This window comes from Pezoporus flaviventris, unplaced genomic scaffold (assembly GCF_033815535.1).
Source record: "Pezoporus flaviventris isolate CSIRO_AGI_PZ_B2104156 unplaced genomic scaffold, CSIRO_AGI_Pfla_v1 ptg000141l, whole genome shotgun sequence".
NCBI classification, from domain to species: Eukaryota; Metazoa; Chordata; class Aves; order Psittaciformes; family Psittacidae; genus Pezoporus; species Pezoporus flaviventris.
Window position 1 is genome coordinate 1,186,408 of NW_026892689.1, and position 17,699 is coordinate 1,204,106.

The 17,699-nt window shown below is 38.2% G+C and overlaps 1 long non-coding RNA gene across 1 annotated transcript; it reads left to right on the forward strand.

The window, feature by feature from the left end:
- The first annotated feature begins 8,527 nt into the window (after positions 1-8,527).
- On the forward strand, positions 8,528-17,205 carry LOC133282806 (uncharacterized). The gene is made up of 2 exons (XR_009747716.1): positions 8,528-9,862; positions 15,239-17,205. It is a non-coding gene; the product is annotated as an uncharacterized LOC133282806 (long non-coding RNA).
- Positions 17,206-17,699: the final 494 nt, after the last annotated feature.

Below are 17,699 nucleotides of genomic sequence, written 5' to 3' on the forward strand. Positions count from 1 at the left end.
AGCTGTAATTGAAGATGAGCTGGCAAGTAACAACAGCTTACAGTACCACCACCTTAGGGTAATGTCATCACCTCACAGTACACCCTTTTCTGTTTTCCATTGACAGACCTTAGCTCGAACTTTATAAAGATTTTACTTGCACAGAGGCAGAGATGAACTGTCTCTGAGACAAAGGAAAATGTTTTTTTTTTTTTGTGGAGAAAGTTCATTAATAGTCTAAACAAAGATGGAATCAGCACTTAGGGTAACTCCAAAACCACCTGCTCAAACTGGCGAGGACGAGGGTTAGAGACAGATTCTGTGGCAGGATTAATATGTCCCCTGGCTTGGTTCTTGTGATTTATGTTCACAGCTATTGAAAGCAGAAGAAAGAGAGGTTTCAAAGCTGTGTTTGTATTCCCCAGAAGAGTTGTTTGTGATTTCCATTTTGTAGGAGATTTTTATTTCTCTTTTATCCATTACCAGACTGACAAAAATGAAAGACTTGTATTAATTCTTATTTTCCTCTCTTGACATCACAACCAGACATAAATTTGAGAAAGCTGCTTGCAGAATTCAGTTCAATTAATATGCCGGTGCTGTCCCTTGACTGAAGAATGTGTGTAAATGTGTGTGTTACTCACTGGCCCTTCATCAAAGGAACTGGAGAGAAGAAGGGAAGAAGGAAAGGAAATTTTTAACCTGATCATCTGCATTCTTCTAATTGTGCAGTCTTTTCTGCCAGAAAATTGAAACCTAGGATGCATGTGGGTTAACACCTTCAGGAGCAGTAAAATTCCTGTATATATGAAATAAACAAGTAGACACTACTCTGAGGTTTTATGTTGTATTTATCACATAATCATAAAATGGTTTGGGTTGAAAGAGACCTTAAAGCTCTCACAGTTCCAATCCCCTGCCATGGGCAGGGACATCTTCCACTAGACCTGGCTGCTCCAAGCCTCACCCAGCCTGGCCTTGAACACTGCCAGGGATGGGGCAGCCACAGCTTCTCTGGGCAACCTGTGCCAGGGCCTCATCACCCTCATCAAGATGAACTTATGCTTCGTCTTGGTCTTATTCCTACCTTCATTCTTTAGTTTGTATAAGCATGTAACACATGGAGGGCATTCATGCAGCCAGCCTCCCAGTGCACTGTGTGTGGAAGAGAACAAAGAAGCTGTCATTAAAATACCTTTCATTTAACCATGTCTGCATTAGGAGTACCTTATTAGGCATGCTGACGACAACATTGTCAGGAGCAAAAGGGGCTTAGAAGAATTGATTTCAATTTGGCCCCAGTTCCAGAAAATTAAGCATATATTTAGGACTGTCTTTGTTCAAGAAAACCCTCACTTAAACTTATTTGAGCAAGGATGTAAGACACCCTTTAACATATAAACATATGCTGCTCCTCATAAACAGACTTTGCAGTTTGTAAAATTTAATTTGAGTCAACAGTGAAAAAGAAGTGCACATTGATGTAGGACTTTAATGTTAGCCTCAATATCATACCCTCCACTTCCCCAGGTATAAAAGGTAATTTAGACTGCTTTTGTAAAGACAGTTGGGCAGTATCTGCACTGATATTTTGCTTCATGATGAAGATGCTCTAATGAGCCTGAAATACATGGATTACAGTTCCTGACTACTGTGACTACTGGGGTACAGCTCCCCATGCCAGCTCTACCTATGTATGGCTCTCACTGGAGGCAACAAGAAGCATCCCAGGGTCTCTGAGCAGAGGGTAGGGAATAAGACTGTTCTCACAAAATGTGGTTAAGGGGTCTGAAGCAGCATGAGCTTAACTTTCAGTGCAGAACTAGACATAATGCTTTGTAGGATCAGACCCAAGATCAGGAGACCTTGAGGTAACTTAAATTGTCAGGTGCAGACAAACAATCAGTCCATGGATATCCAGCTGACATCCGTATGCATGCATATCTTCAGAAACACTGGGGACTGTAATCATACACCGCAAAATGGATGCATAATGGGGGAAAGAAAATTAAAACTTTCCTTCATCCCTCACTTTCTCAACCCAACACCCTGCATAACCTTTTGTAGCTCAAAGCAAGACAAGAAAGTCAGCATTTCGCACCCTCCAACAGCTTTGACATGACAGGTATGGTATTTTCTTCCCCACAGAATTGGCAAGGAAATCCACCCTAGCAAAAGTGCAAAAGTTTTCAGTGTAAGGAGGTGGAGTGCAAAAACTGGCTTATAGGCAAAGGTTGAAATGACTCAATCTGAAATAAAATGTAAAGCAATTATTGCTAGGAAAAAAAGATCATGCTGACATTTAAAAGCTGCAGTGATAGTAAATGTCCCTCCCCAGGCTGACATAAGCATCCCTGATTTGATCCCCAAATGCTTTTTTTTTTATATATGTAAGATATCCTTTATTCGGAGGCAGAATGCAGCGGGATAGATTGCCTTAACCTCAGCTGTTGATGCAGTGAAATAATTGCCACCTCAGAAAGGTAATTACATATGCCATTGTTTATACACATAATAGGCCTGGAAAAGCATGTTCTGCAGATATATAAAAAGGAAAATCCTGCTTTTGCATCAGGGCAGAACACTATGTAAAGTGATTGCCACAAATAGCATTCAAACCGTTGCACATTAGTGGTTGATTTTTCTTCTGGGGAAGAGGGGGAAGGGATGAAGGCTGTGGAATAGGGTGGAGAGAAAAAAAGAGGACAGTTTTTTTCAATGGCCATAATAACATATCCAGTAGTTTTTACTTTCCTGATTACTGCTAAATGAACCTGATCTTTAAGAAGTTGTTTTTAAAGTCACTGCTTGAAAGACACATTTTCTGTTGTTGTCATCTTGTGCAAATACCACTTCTCCTAAAGTGGCCTTAATTTTAATTGCTTTGAAAGCAGACCCAATAATCTGGTAGAATATTTTATAGCATCATGCATCTCCTCTGTGTGCCATTAGTACCATGTAAAAGGTGAATTTATGTAACAAAAGGACGGCTAAAGTCTCTTTTCCCCCCTTCCATTATGATATATCTAACATCAAGGAATAAATCAGAGTGGTGTGATGTCAACCACTTTAAAAAAAACAACAATGCAGAATATATATTTTTTTCAAAATACTGAAAGTATCAGGGCCGAACAAAAGAAAAAAATATACATATGTATTTCATTATTGAAAGGAGCATTGTTAGGTGCTGAAGCAATTCATAGCAGGGCTATTCTCTGCTGTAGTGTCCAGCAAATTGCATGACCTGCTTGTTAGGCTTGACAACAGTGTTTTACCTAACAAAGGCCTCAACAGCTCAGAGCAGCAGAGGAATGTCAAAATGAGCACATTTCACACACAGATGTGTGACCATAATAGTCTATAAGAAGATGCATGGGGTGGAGGGAAGGGGCTGGGGGCTGGGAAGGCTAACAGTTAGCAGTAGGGACATGGCCCTACTGACCACATTTAATCAACCCTTCTGTAAACAATTCAACATTTTCATTGTTCTCTAAAAACTAATAAAGAGAAACAAGCACTTTTCATTCATCTTGAAGTAATTTTCTGTCAGGTTTGAGCCCCTTGTGGCCTACAGCTTGTGCATTGCTAGCTGTGTGATACAACAACTATTTCAATTTATTTTACAAACTCTGGCCATTCACATGTCAGTTAGTGTTCACCAAGCCGGCATCTGAAATTGTGCAGTTAACGAGTTTTACAACATTTCTATCAAGAGAAACTGTTTAGCATAACTGACTCTTAAGGAGTTATTATACCTCTAAAAATCCATTTTAAGGGGCATTATTTAAATAAAATAGAAAAACGGTTCACTGCCTTTTAAAGGGCCTACAAAAAAAGTCCATCAGATCCAGTGCAGTAATCCTCAGCTTAAAGCACTCTTGAGAGCACTTCTGGGAATTATCAGCATAATGAAATGTTTTGTGAAATGTCCAGATAGATTCCTCCACTCAACAATTTTACTGCACCATATTTATTTTCCTCTTAGTTTTTAAAGAAGTGAATTACTTTTTTTTGAGGGGATGACTCTATATTGTGAGGATTAACTGAACACATTATTACCAAGTCTGTAGAATAAGTGAGGGGTTCAGTCTGTGTGCAGTCTATATACATTTGCAGGGGAAGAAAAGAAAAAAAAGTCAAGCTCTTTATGCTATACTCAGCTCTAAAAGGGTTAAATCACAATGAGGCTTATGCAGATTTGCATTTCTCTTGTACTGCATTTTTCCCATACTCTTGAACAACTTTGTTATATAATAGCACCTGTAAAATGCTATATTGAAACCAATTATTAAGTTAATTAAACAAACAAAAAAGCTTATAAAACTGGAATTTGGTTTAAAGTGCCCTGAAAAGCAGACATTTCTGAATTTTAACTGGAAGAGTAGATATTAACTGCAATGACAAATGATCTGGAACTGCTCATGCTAAGAGTCCATAATGGTAGAAAAATGGCATCATATGAGTAAGTCAATCTCAACATATTAAACCACCTAATGGAGTAAAACCCACATCTGCCATGTAAATTAGTGAGTGTTTCCACCTAAAATGAACACTGGTAGGAGAAAAATTATATTACAGTGCACTTACAGATACAGTAGGTACAATATCCAGCGACACATATGCAGCATGAACAAAAATAGTGGCAACATGTATGCACTGACCAATCTGATCTTATTTGTTCACTACCATTTCTACTTAATTCCAATGAAAACCTCAGGAGAAAGTGCCAGCAAAAAAAGATTTGTCCCAGGTCATGAGAGACTTTTTGCACTAATTCTAACACAGAGTGCTGTCAGTCCTGGAGATTGATGGACAGTCAGTAACTTTGATCCACAAGACACTTGGACAGTAATTCATGGACTGAATATCTTCCCAGAGCAAAGGTATAACCTTTCCTAAAGATGCAACCTTTCCACAATCACTGTAGGCAATACTACAGCAGCAATGTCAGAGGAGCTGTCTCCCAGGGTCTATCAAGACAAAAGTGCGAGTAGGATGGCTTCCAAATTGGCAAATCTATGACCCATCAACAGTATTAATTGAGATAGTGGACACCTGTTTAACAACTGGACTCTAACTCAGTTTTGCAAGATGGTAAGAATTTTGACACTACCTCTGTGCATATTAAGTTTTAAGCACACAATCACTGGCAGAGCTGGTTACTCCATGGTTAAAACAGTGGGCTTGTTTATGGCTGAAAGTTTTCCTGGAGTGGTGTCATGCTCCTCAACACTTTCCTTCAAACCTTGGCATATCAAAATACAAAACAGGAGGAAAAGGAAAAGGTTTTTCAAAAATATATTGTTTAAATATATGTTAGAATCAGTGGAGAGCTTACCTACACTTAAAATAATGCATGGGTGGATTGCTGAAAGGCAGGAAGGATGACTTTCTAGATACCAAAGATTTAGGACAGTGAAATTTAAAAGCACCCACTCTACAGAAAAATGTGCCCAACTCCAGAAAGCAAAGGAAGAAGAGGCAAGACCAGAAGTGAGTGAATGCTTATTTTGTACAAAACTGTTAATGCAAGCAAAATGACTGAAGAAACAAAGGAGTGAGATGAACTTAAAGACTTTCCAACCTTATGCATTCAGGATTACTTGATCTTAGCTTGCTCCATAGTCAACTAGTAGATGCTGTAACAGGAGCAGTAGAGGTCTGCTGGAAAGAGGTAAAAAAGGGTCATTAAAATACCCTACATGGTCTTCCCGTGTTTATAGCATAAGTCTCCTCCTCTTTACAAACCCCACTTCTTTCTGCTTCTTGGCCCGAAGAGAGTTTTGATGGGAAACTCAGAGCTGTAGATAAACCAAAGGCAGTGGCAGGAGCTGTGAAGTGAAAATGGGTAGATAATAACAGATTTTAAGACCTCAAAGTGGCCTGCTTTGCCATGTGCTGGTGAGATACAAAAGATGCAAACACCTGAGTGGAAGGCAAACATAAGAAGGAGCTTGACACGTATTTCAACACAGCTAATTACAGTCATTATTTTCCATGAGTTTAAGTACCATGGCAGTGGATTTTCTTTGTCCCCTCATTATTTATATGTATTTGGCCAAAATGGAGGTATGTATTTTTTAAGCATGCACAGAGGTGTCACTGATTTTCTGTTCTGCAGTAGGTCTTTTCCTTTTGTGGAAACATCTATGTAAAACAGAAAAAGTAAAAAGATGGTGGGTTTTATGCATGACGTTAATCTGTGACAAATGAAAACTCAACAATTATTTTTTTTTGGTGTGAATAAAGTTGAAACTTTTTGATTTTATGCAAGCCTGATTTATAGGAGACTGCAGGGCTTGAAAGGGTCTAAGCTGGGGTGCAGATGTGGTCTGTGTCCTCCTGCATCCCTGTGGAGGGTAAAGTCTCTGCCAATGAGCCATGAGTGGGAAGCACCTTGTCTGAGTGTGTTTGTCCTTAGCTTGGTGTTGCCCGGAATAGGTTGTTGCTTGTCCATGAATTATTCCACTGAAAACTAGCTTGGCTATCCTTCATTCCACACTGAAATCTACAGTTTGGACATCTCAACACTCTAAAATATGAGAGAATGTTATTGTTTTAACCCTGTACTTACAGTTACAGACAGTATTTTGGTTCATATTCTTCTACACTTCTGGGATAGGTGTTTTCCATTCTTATTCCCCGAAAAATAATTGCCTTTTAAGTATACAAGGAGCATGGTCTCAGTGGAAAGCTGTGTAAGTGCACTCTACCCTTTTGGGGGATTTATGCTCTTGCTAAAACTTCCTCCCTACAGAAGGCTTGTGAATGCTTTGCAACAATTTACTATAATTTAAGTTTAGGTGGACAAGTCTGTCTTCAAATTATCATTAAAAAACATTCAAAATCATATAGAATAAACCAAAAACCAAACAGCCACATCATCAAAGCTGATCCTGCATGGTGAAGAAGACATTTGTATTCATAACTTCTGTCCCTAAGTTGGTGGCAACCTAAATGGCATATTCTCTCATGTCAAGCAGAGCTGTGTATCATGATGATGAGATTCAGGTCCATGTCAGTTTGGTATTACTAGCAATAATGTCAAAAATCTTTGTTATGAGATACTTGTGACCTTTGATAGTCAGGAATAAGCAAAACATGAAGAAAAAGAAAAGAAAAAAATATTAAAAGAAAAATATAAAACTTTTGTTTTAGCTTGTCTTTTATATATTGTCAGATGACTCAAGCAGGCTTTCTTTGGCCTTTTGGGATGTGATGACGCTGCTATTTGCCAGAAGTCCAAAACTCCAGTCACACTTTTAAAACAAAGTTTCTTTTGCCTGTAAAATTGAGGCTGGTTGGTATAATCACCTCTGTGAGAGCTGGAAATGGAGTCTGCCTCTATCACTGCTACAGCTGCCTGTAAAGACAAAGGCATAACAGTAAGAATTATTGTCTTTTTTTCTACCCTGGCTTCCATGAAATGTAGCTTTTTTAGTCATGGAAAACCTGTGCACATGTCCTAATAATTTTTGAACCTGTACTTGCATTTGAATTGCCAGGGGTATGTAAGAGATTGTGAACCTAGAAGAAAAGTGAGAAATTGTTTGTACTTGTATCTCATCATGGTCCGATACGTCCAAATGGTGCATGTGGTGAGTTTTTTCCCATCTCATAATGTGCCCATTGACTTATCAATATCCAAATCAACTGCCATATGTTTTTCCTTTTATTTCTGGATCACTGCTTCTACTCACGGCCCCTTCATCTCCTCTTCCTCTTTGAACCAAGTCAAGCATCCCTCACAGTTTCAGCCTCATGTTACCAGTTATCAGTTGCCATTAAAAAAATATTAGGTTAGGCTTGAATTTACTCAAAACCACTTCATTTGCTACTTCATAGACATGGACATGTGTTTATTTTTAAGGGATGGTATAAAAGTATAAGTAGAAAAACATAATTCTATAACCAATTGCACCAAGTACCACTGACTAAAATAAGTCCATGAACAAAACCAAACACAACAGGCTGTAGAAAACACTATAAAAGTAGCAACAAAAAAGCACAGTGCATCTTATCTTACAGAAGGAAGAGGTGAGTGAGCAGGAGAAAGAAGAGGAAGCACTGGCATCTCGTGAACATGGAAGATGACTGGTTATGCTGGAATAGGGGAAAAGACCAACACTTCAGCTGACAAAATGTGGCAAGATACTTGTTACAAGAAACCTTAGGGAAATTTTTCCGAGAGGCAATGGCACCTAGGACTAACACTCCTCCACCACTGGCTGCTTATGTGTAATTTGACTGTGGTTTGGACGTTCCTGGGGCAGCCCTGGAGTGGGTCCAGACCCATAAGAAGAGTCAGAAACTGAGTTGGTGTAAGAGCAAACTGGAGGCTTACAACTCATGTGATATAATAGATTTTTGCCATCAAAGTGGTTTGGGACCTGTCCTTATGTATGAGAAGCTTTTGGTAGAAAACTGACAAAGAGACTGGGCCACAAATCCCTGGGGTAGATTGAAGTCCTGTCCTTCTTTGTCATCTTGTCCAGCATCAGGACTGCTGACATTTCTTTCAGGGAGGAGAACATCCTGTTTTTTTGGGCACTGCCATTTTCTGTGACTAAACAACTACTCCTGCTTTCACTGAGTGCAGGACTCACATGCTTTCATCTATCAGTGGGGAATTTTCTTCATATGAATAACAATGGCATCATTGATACAGTGATTTTCTGGGGAAGGTCTTGCAAGTCAGACAGAAACTCCATCTAGCAACCACTTAGGGAACAAATAATATCTTTAATGTCCTGAAATTCTGGTATTTAATGTTTCAGGGGTAGCTTTTATTTATCAATCTGTACTTCACCTACCTGCCTCAGGTGCTAGTGGCAGCTGTTAGTTCTGGATGAAAGGCAAAAATAAAAGTCTTGCTGTATTTTAGAGGTACTCAAACAGATATTTTTGCACTGTGAAATCCCCACCGCCTTTAAAGTAAAAACCTTCTGAAACAGAAGAGAACACAGACACTTAATTAACATCTGGCAATATCCTGTAGTCAGTCAAAGCCTATAATCATAGCTCATTGTGCCACAGCTCATGTGGAAAGCTACATTTTGTGGAACCCAAAGCTTGCAAGGCAGCCATCCCTGTGCTCCTGCAGACTGTACAGTATGGAGCAGTGTAAAAGAAAGACACAAGGGGGTTTATCAGGCACTGCCTGTTTTCAGTTACAAAGCTCACACTGTAATATGCGGATGAAGTGAGACAGGTATTTTGAGTGGTCTTATCACTGAGGCCAGCATACATTGACTTTAGTGGGTCCAGTGCAGATTCCTCCTTTGTTAGTGGAAACGTGACACAGAATAATTTACTAATCTCCTAATGATCTATGATCTTTAGTGCTCCAAGGAATGGGAGAGAAAAGGAGAGTAGAAAGATTTTCCTTAAAATGTTTATATGAATATTGCTTTCACTCTAAGAGCGTCTTGCAGTATTTCATGTGCTTTTGCACTAATTCAGCTAGGGGTGAAACTCATATTTCAAGATTCACCTGCAGCCCAGGAACACAGGAACTGAATCTGTGTGTTAGATTAATTCAGTGTGTTAGGTTAAATTCAGATTTCAGAATTTCTAGATGTGAGCTGGCCACAATACAAAAGAGTCAGGAAGAACCTAACCACCAAGTAAAATCAAATAGTGATTTGTTCTGTCAAAATAAAAGTAAGAACAGTGAAACTCATAGTACTTTTTTGTGTAATCGCATTTGAAAGGCCATAGGAAAAAACCTGCCCATTCTAATATTAGTACATAGGGCTTTGACATGGGACTCTCTAAAACTATTTTCCCTACTCCCTTGAGTCTATTTTCCAACTGTACATCAAACTACTTACAGTGACAAGCTATTCTACAAATTTATCACATCACGTGGTTCTGTGGTGCTGTAAGTAAAGTACTTGCTAATATAAGTTGTTCTAAATGAGCTCTCAAGTAGATAGAAGTGACTTTCTAAAATATACTGATGCTTTCCTCAAATGTTATTGTGCTGTCCATGTGTAAAATTTGCATCTATTTACCTAACTTTACATTTATTTCATTAAAATGATGTTAATGCTTCATGTGGACTTTTAAATGAATTTATACTGGTTTTATACTAATTTATGAACTTGGTTAATTACTGAGTTTTGTTAGATTTTTAGCTGAATAATTGTGTTCTTAATAAGCTTATTAAAATGATAAATTAGTTTTAAAATGGCAATTGCACCAGTGCACTTGCTATTTAATGTAAGACAAGGTCTAAGTTAGGATGCATCTAGAAAGTCAAGTGGTAGCAACTAAATGTATATCCATTACCAAATGATCCCTTTATATTTTTTTATCACAACTGGCTGTCTAATTATCTCTCTGTTAGACACTGTTATATTGCTTACCACAGAAAAGGTCCATTCTGGTGTAAAAGATGGTGGTGCAGTTTTCTCAAATTCCTGTGCAATAATTCCTATATAAACTCTGAAAATGTAACTGATAATATGTAAATGATTACTATGAAAGAAGTTAAATATTACAGCTAATTTTCTCAATGAAATCCGATCCAGGGATTAGCAACAATGGGGAATCTGTTTTATTTGCATTTAATTTGTACCTTCACACTATTATCTCCCATGTTTTAGCTTCAGGAAATGTGGTCTCAGGCTATTATAACCACATTTCATGCTGCAGTTGCACTGTTATTTGAGCTCTACTCTTGGAAACGACCTACTGAAAGAATAAAGCCATCATACTTTATTTTAATTATACTAGAGCTGTGTCTAAATGCAAAAAAATACTACAGTATATATTTAATATGGAGCACAGATTAACAGTTTTATGAGACATAAAATCTATATATATCATTTTCTATTTACAAATCAGTTCTATATCTTTCAACAAAACAAATGCCTATAGTGTAAAAATGAGTAAGGAGAGCCTCAAACTAGCAATCACATAAGCAGTAAATAATGTCTTAATTGGACTGGAATGCCAGAGTTTGATTTTTTTGGACTAGGTTTTATTTATTGATCTATATGGCATATTTATCTTTCCAGTGATTTGTACAAGTCTATTCTGTTTCCTCAATATTGAATCCATGTATGGCTTTATATTGCAAATCCCATCTGGGGAAATAGCCGAGTAAAAGAAGCACTGTTTCTTCTGGAAAAGCTGTCCATATAAAAGCGTTGACTGAAGCAGGGATAACTTCATAGTTTTTACACTTTGTCTTCTGATAAAAAAGAAGGAGACGGAGAGGAAAGAAATGTTGTTATTATGCAGTTGCCACCCAATGCACGCTCCAACAGTCCTTTAGTCTTCACCGGTTTGGCAGCAGTGAGAAAACAAGAAAGGATTCCGTGTGCACTGGGAAATGTCTTTTAAATACTCCTGTCTATGATCCATTTACCAGTGAGGCTAGCAGACAGCAATTGATAAGATGATCTTTGTACATCATCTGCAAGCTCTGGATTTGGTTCTTCTCAGGAGTATTTGTGCAGATTTGTTCTTAATACTACCATCGTATTTCAAGCCAAGCAGCACCTCACTCCGTGCATTGCACTCTGACATGCAGCTGGGAACTGGTAAATTCAGTCATCCTCAGCTGGAGTCCCTGGCAGAGGACTATCCTCTCTGATGTGATATTGGTGTCTGCTGCTGAAGTCAGCACTGGAGAAAGAAGGAAATCCATCAACGGCTCTCTTGTTCCTTATAAAAACTTCACCCTGGAGATATGGCTTGGTTGTTTTCTTAGGCTTGTTAAAGGCCAGCCCTTAAAAGCCCTTCTGCTGCTGACAGTGGAGGAAAAAGTTTACAAACAGCAGTGTTGCACATGTCTGTATTTTGTTTTTGTGAAAGTGATGTTACAAACATGGGAAAAGATTGTGCTCTGATAGCTGTCATCACATTGGTATAACCTTAGCTGTCTGCAAAAGAGCTAATGAAATTTTTTTGCGTGTTTTTTAGAGAATACATTTGCATTTGACATAATTAGTGGTAGGCAGATCCAGCTACATCCAGGGGGAATCTCAAGACAACTGCTTTGCTGACTATTAGCGCCTAATTTCTGAATGTCAAATCCTGCACATCTTAATTTCTAGAGAATAAGCTCAATTGAACTTGCTTCCCAGTTATGCAAAAACTGCTCAGATAAAACCAAGTGGACACCAATGTAATGAATGTGGTTATTAAATTGTTTCAATTGAAAGAACCCTATTCTTACACTATCATAATGAGAACAATTTATCCCCACTGATCGGCCTGTCTCTTTTTTCTGAGTTCTCTTTGATCTTGAAGCATATTGCAGTAGTGTGTCCTATTGAAAAGCAAAACTGGGGCAATTTTAATGCTTTTGTACCTTACCAGTGCTCTATTTTTTCTCTGTTTAAAAATAGCTGTTAATTATAAGTGCAGTTTAAATGTCTCAAGTGACCCAGAAATGCAGGTTGGAATGAGACAGATCATGTGTCTCACATAAAACAGATGTACTTTCACAGAGCAGTCTGAATTCAGCCCTCAATATGTATCTTCCTTTAAGGTTATTTCAGTCAGTTATCAAGCTTGTCTAGCACTAAGCTATAAAATTCCACACATTTTGAACAATGAAGAGAAAAACTGGATCTATATTTACCTCAAGAATAAAAAGCCTCTTTTTCTGTGTAGGTGTATTTTGCTGGTAGTGGTTGGTAGGATGAGGGTATTTCCCTTCAACTTTGGAGACCCAGGAGACCATACGCCTCATTTAATCTCCACCTCTTCTGCCTTTCAGGAGCTCCTCTTATTTTGACTGGATTAAGCACTGCGTGAGTACAAGCCATACCTTGCAGATATAAAATTTCAAGCTTTTTTCTGTTTTGAGTGGCTTGAAGAAGTTTTTTTTTAGTTCTCCCTCCCCCCCCCCCTTCCCAGCAATCCCTTTTAACTCCTGTCTGTGAAAAGGTTCATCAAGAGAAGTCTGAAAAGTAGCATGTAAATTAAATTAAGGCATGTTAATGATTTACTGAAGGGCCCGAACAAATCAGTTATTTATATGTCTCTTTATTTGTATGTTATTAGACAGCAATTTACAGACATTTCAATTCAGCAGCAAGACTCTGTTTCAACTTTCCAATTAGAATAAGCTGTCAAGTGCAATGAGTTTGATGAGCTCTCCTCTGTCCCCGAAGATCAGCAGTACACATTTCAAAGCCACCACTCCTTCATGAAACTGAATGGTTTAATGGTGGAGGAAGCCAAGGGTCAATCGAGCTTGGTTTGTACATTCAGATCTCAATTATTAAGAGAGACTGACACCCAGTTAAGGGCTGGACAGTGCAGCAAGGACCAGTTTGTGAGTGTGGAAGAACCTGCCTGCCCTGCAGCTGAGCAGGAAACCTGATCCAAAAGAACATTTTAAACTTTTCCCTGTCTGGCTAGTAAGCATCAAAAGAATAGAATATTAATAAATGTGAAAAAAAATAATAATTTCTCAGCATATTCGACTCATTGGCTCACAAAACCTTTTCCTTTAAAAAAAACCAGAATTTTGAGGTTCATACTCAGACACACCCTCCTGCACTCATATATTTATGTGATGAATAGAGAAATATGCTCAATTGATAGTGGGAGTACATGCGCTACTTTGTTTTCCACACTCCTGGAAATCATTTTCAATTCAATGCTTAGGAAACTTCTCCTTGAATCTCAGAGGATGTTAAAAGAACAAATTGGCTATGATATATTGCAATACTGTGAGTCCAACTTCAAGAGAAGCCACAGACCTCATATCAGCCCCCAGAAGACCACAGTGATTATATCTGCCTTTGGGAGCTTTCTAATTGTGGAAACAAAAGTGCTTCCTTTAACTATTCCCGCATTAACGCTTAATGCTATCACAATGGAAAACACAGATTTGATAGTAGCTGAAACAATAGCACATCCACATTGAAAACAAGAAAACTAGCATTTGGAAAAAAATGTTCATCAGCTATTGCTATCTTTCCACCTCTTTGGGACTATATTTTGATACATAAATAATTTCTCAAGACAGTGATACTCCATTGGCTTTGCTTTAGCCTGTAAATATTCACATTGTTATTCTGTGAAGCACCAGAACTGAACCTCAGTTTAAACACATGCATGAGTTAACCATCTCTCTTCTTTGCACAAAGAAGTGCAAACCCAAATACAAGCATATACTTAGTGCTATGCTGATGTGGGATGGACACACACTTAAAAGTTCTGCAGCACTGAGACCCTTAATTTGAATTTAGGTGAAAATATTTTACTTACACTCAAATTAATAATTCCTAAACCGAGTTAAGCAGGGACAACTGTACTGCTGGAAGAATTGTGCTTAGTGCAAGAAATCTTCATTGCAGTGATGGTTTGGGCCCATATTACTTTTTGTGCTTTTATTTTAAATTTCCCTTCTCGACTGGGTGGCAGAGTCTATGTTACTATATTAATATCAAAGCCTTTTGATATATAAATAAATTACTGTGTTGGGTTTTTTTCTTTTTTTTTTTTTACACAAAGAAAGGCTGATCAGCTTGGAAAAGGTTTTCAGGTTTGCTTTTCATAGAAATAGGCAAAATCTCTGAAAAGAGAAAACAAACCTTTGAAAGAAGAGTGAGTCATAGCATATAGGGAGAAAATACAGAGAAATAACTCTCTTAGGAAGAAGTCATAATGACTTTTCTGAAAACTTCAGGAAGGGCTGTACAGGACATTTAAATAATAAATACGCAGCAAAGAGAGCAGACTTCAAGGTTAAAAGGCAGTAAAGGAGGACTCTGTTGCTTTATGTTTACCTTCATGGCAACGCTCTGTGTAAAATCCTAAACTTGTCTCTGTTGAACAGCTGAACAGGTTTTATGGCCTAGTAGGTCTATTCAGACTTAGCAAAGTGCATGCAAACATGCTGATTTTCTGTGTTGGTAACATTAATTAAACTGATTTTTTTTTTTCCCCATCTGATAAACAATCTTTTAGTAAATTCCTATTCATCAGAGAAAAAAATCCACTGTGTCAAGGAATTCATTATGCTTCCTGGGAGTAGCTCTGTTATGGTTTCTTCGCTTATTTCAGACATAGAAAAGCTGTATGTTGCATATCTGACAAAACATACACATGCATATAAATGCTTTCTATCTTCAGCCTTTGAATTTGCTGTAATGACTGAACCTCAACTATTTGGAGACTTATTTTTAGAGAAGGATCCAACGATTAAATATCCAGGATCCCTCCCATGAAGCCGTCTTTCCACTCAGCATTAATGAAGATTTTGCAATTGTCCTTTATCTCATTTCAGACTCTGCATGACTGAAGGCCTTTGGAGAAAGTCCAGAGGAGAGGAGCAAGAAAGAGTCAGGGAAACATGATACACAAAGAAACCTTGAACTGAGGGTGTTCAGTCTGCAGGGATGAAGAATGCCAAAGGACATGGTCACAGTCTTCCCCTACTGAAAAGTCTGGTGCAAAAGAGCACAGAGATTTGTCCTCCATGAAGACAATAAAATTAGCTTTAGGCTTGACCTGCAGAAGGGTGGAAGCAAGCTGGATACTGGGAAAATGTCATTTTTGGGGGGAGTGATTATGGTAAGTTACTATAACAGTAACATGGTGAGGTATTAAGGGCAGGCTATATAGAAACAGAAATACTTTGTCCTTAGTGTTTACAAATCCTACGACTTTATTGTCTCTTAACTATTCTTTCCACTTCTCTTCCTAGTAACCTACTGCATTGTTTCTTACTGTAAGTATTCCAAATAAATGTTTCTTGTCTTCCATAAAAATGCATTTATCTGTATACTGCTTCTTCCCTCTCCTTCCGCTTCCCTTTTGCAGTTTTCATCTCTCCATTGCAGCTGTCCTTGAAGATTTAATTAACAAACCAAAATAAATTGAAAAAATACAATGTAAAGAGGTGAATGGGATTTTTGGTTGGCCTCCAGCATCTCTCTGTATTTGTGTTTACAATTCTCTCATAATCAGCAAATTTACAATTTACATTTTGTGCTTACATCCAAACTGATTGATAGTCCTAAAATTGATGCTAATATTTCAGTTGAAGCTAAATGCATCTGAATTTTTTATAATTGTAACTGCTTTATGTTGTAGTTTCCTAACAAGACTAATATTTTGCTTTCATTTTTGCCCACAAGTTACTCATTTTTCATAGTGATGAGGACCTTGGATCCAATTTCATGCTTATGTTATGGTAATCCCAAAACTGTTTCATGTAAACCAAATAAACTTGCCTTGTAGGGGGGACAGACCTAGGATTCTTTAGACAGCATCCTAATGGGCAAGGTTCTTTTGGCTGTCTTTAATTCTTCATTTTCTTTGTCACACTTTGCCTCTTACTCTTGATCTGACAAATTTTATTCTGGGTGATGGACCCACTTCAATCAGAAACTAGGAATATATTTTGAATAAGGATTTGTATGGCAGATAAGGCAGTTTTTCACAGAGGCAGAAGACAGATTTCAGATGGGGTGGGCTCTCCCATCACCAAACTATTGCAGAGACAGGAGGGAAAACCACTGCTCCTCTGGCTGTGTTTAAAAGGAAGGAATGAACACACATTACAATTTAGTGTTTTTAAATTTAGTCTCAGATCTGAGACACTGTTGCTTGTAGCTCACATTCACAGAATTTTAGTAACTGTCATTGGAGCAAACCCCTTGTAGGAGAAACCGAGTCTATGATTACATGTACTGGTGCTCAGGCATCTCTGTTTCAGCCACTGGATGTGGGCCAGGCCAATGAATTTGTAACATGCTGTAATCCTGGACCATACTGAAGAACATCTGGGGTTTGATTAAAAATATATTTAGTTACATGCTTACTTTCAAATTCTTCTACGCAATGGATTTATCATAAACAGCTTAGTCCCATTTCCCAGGGCTTGTGCTTTGTGCTCCCACTCGTTGCACCCCATGGCTGCTATCAGCACTAGTACTCAATTACAGTGCCATCAGCCACAAGTTTATCAGGTGTTTTCTGTCACTGTGGAGAGACCTGTGGGTAGAACTGCCAAGCAGATGCTGCTTATTACCTCTTTTGCTGTATTTTCTCGATTTGTGAGCAAAATTAAAGAAAAAGGAACTTCTTTAAGCTGCATAACACTTCTGTAAATTATATCCCATTCAAAACAGCCAAACAATTTTTGCTACCCATGTTTTGTGCCACACCGCCCTTCAAGACAACCTGGTGTAAAGCTAAGGATGTTTTCCCAGGTGCTGAATCCACACTAATCCCTGAGAGGGTGGGAAAGGAAAAATCTGAATTTTTGTGATTCCTGACCCTTTGCTCCAAATTCATTAATACACGTAGATTTAGCATGATTGGACCTGCTGGCAGCCAACTGATGCACTGACTGTGTATTTGGTGATAAGGAAAATGATTCCACTACAATTCAAGCATTTCATTACCTCCTGCCCCAAGCCCACATTGTACGTTTTCTAAATTTTAAGATTGAAAAGATACATATAGTCTAGAGACAAAAGCTTTATGTACATCTTTGTGCACAGAAAATGGCAATGCATACCTTGATTTTTGTTTTAAATGTACACTGAAATTAAAGGACAGTTTTCTTCTGTCACAATTCCTTGCTGCTGCAGTGCCACAGGGGAAAACTCATGGTATAGTTGGGGGAAGGAGAAGCAGCCCAGTCTCAGAGGTCAGTCTAGTTTATATATCATTGTAAATTAACTTAGTTGATTTAGCTAAGTATTATTTGTGCCTCTTATCCATCAAGTAAGGGAAAA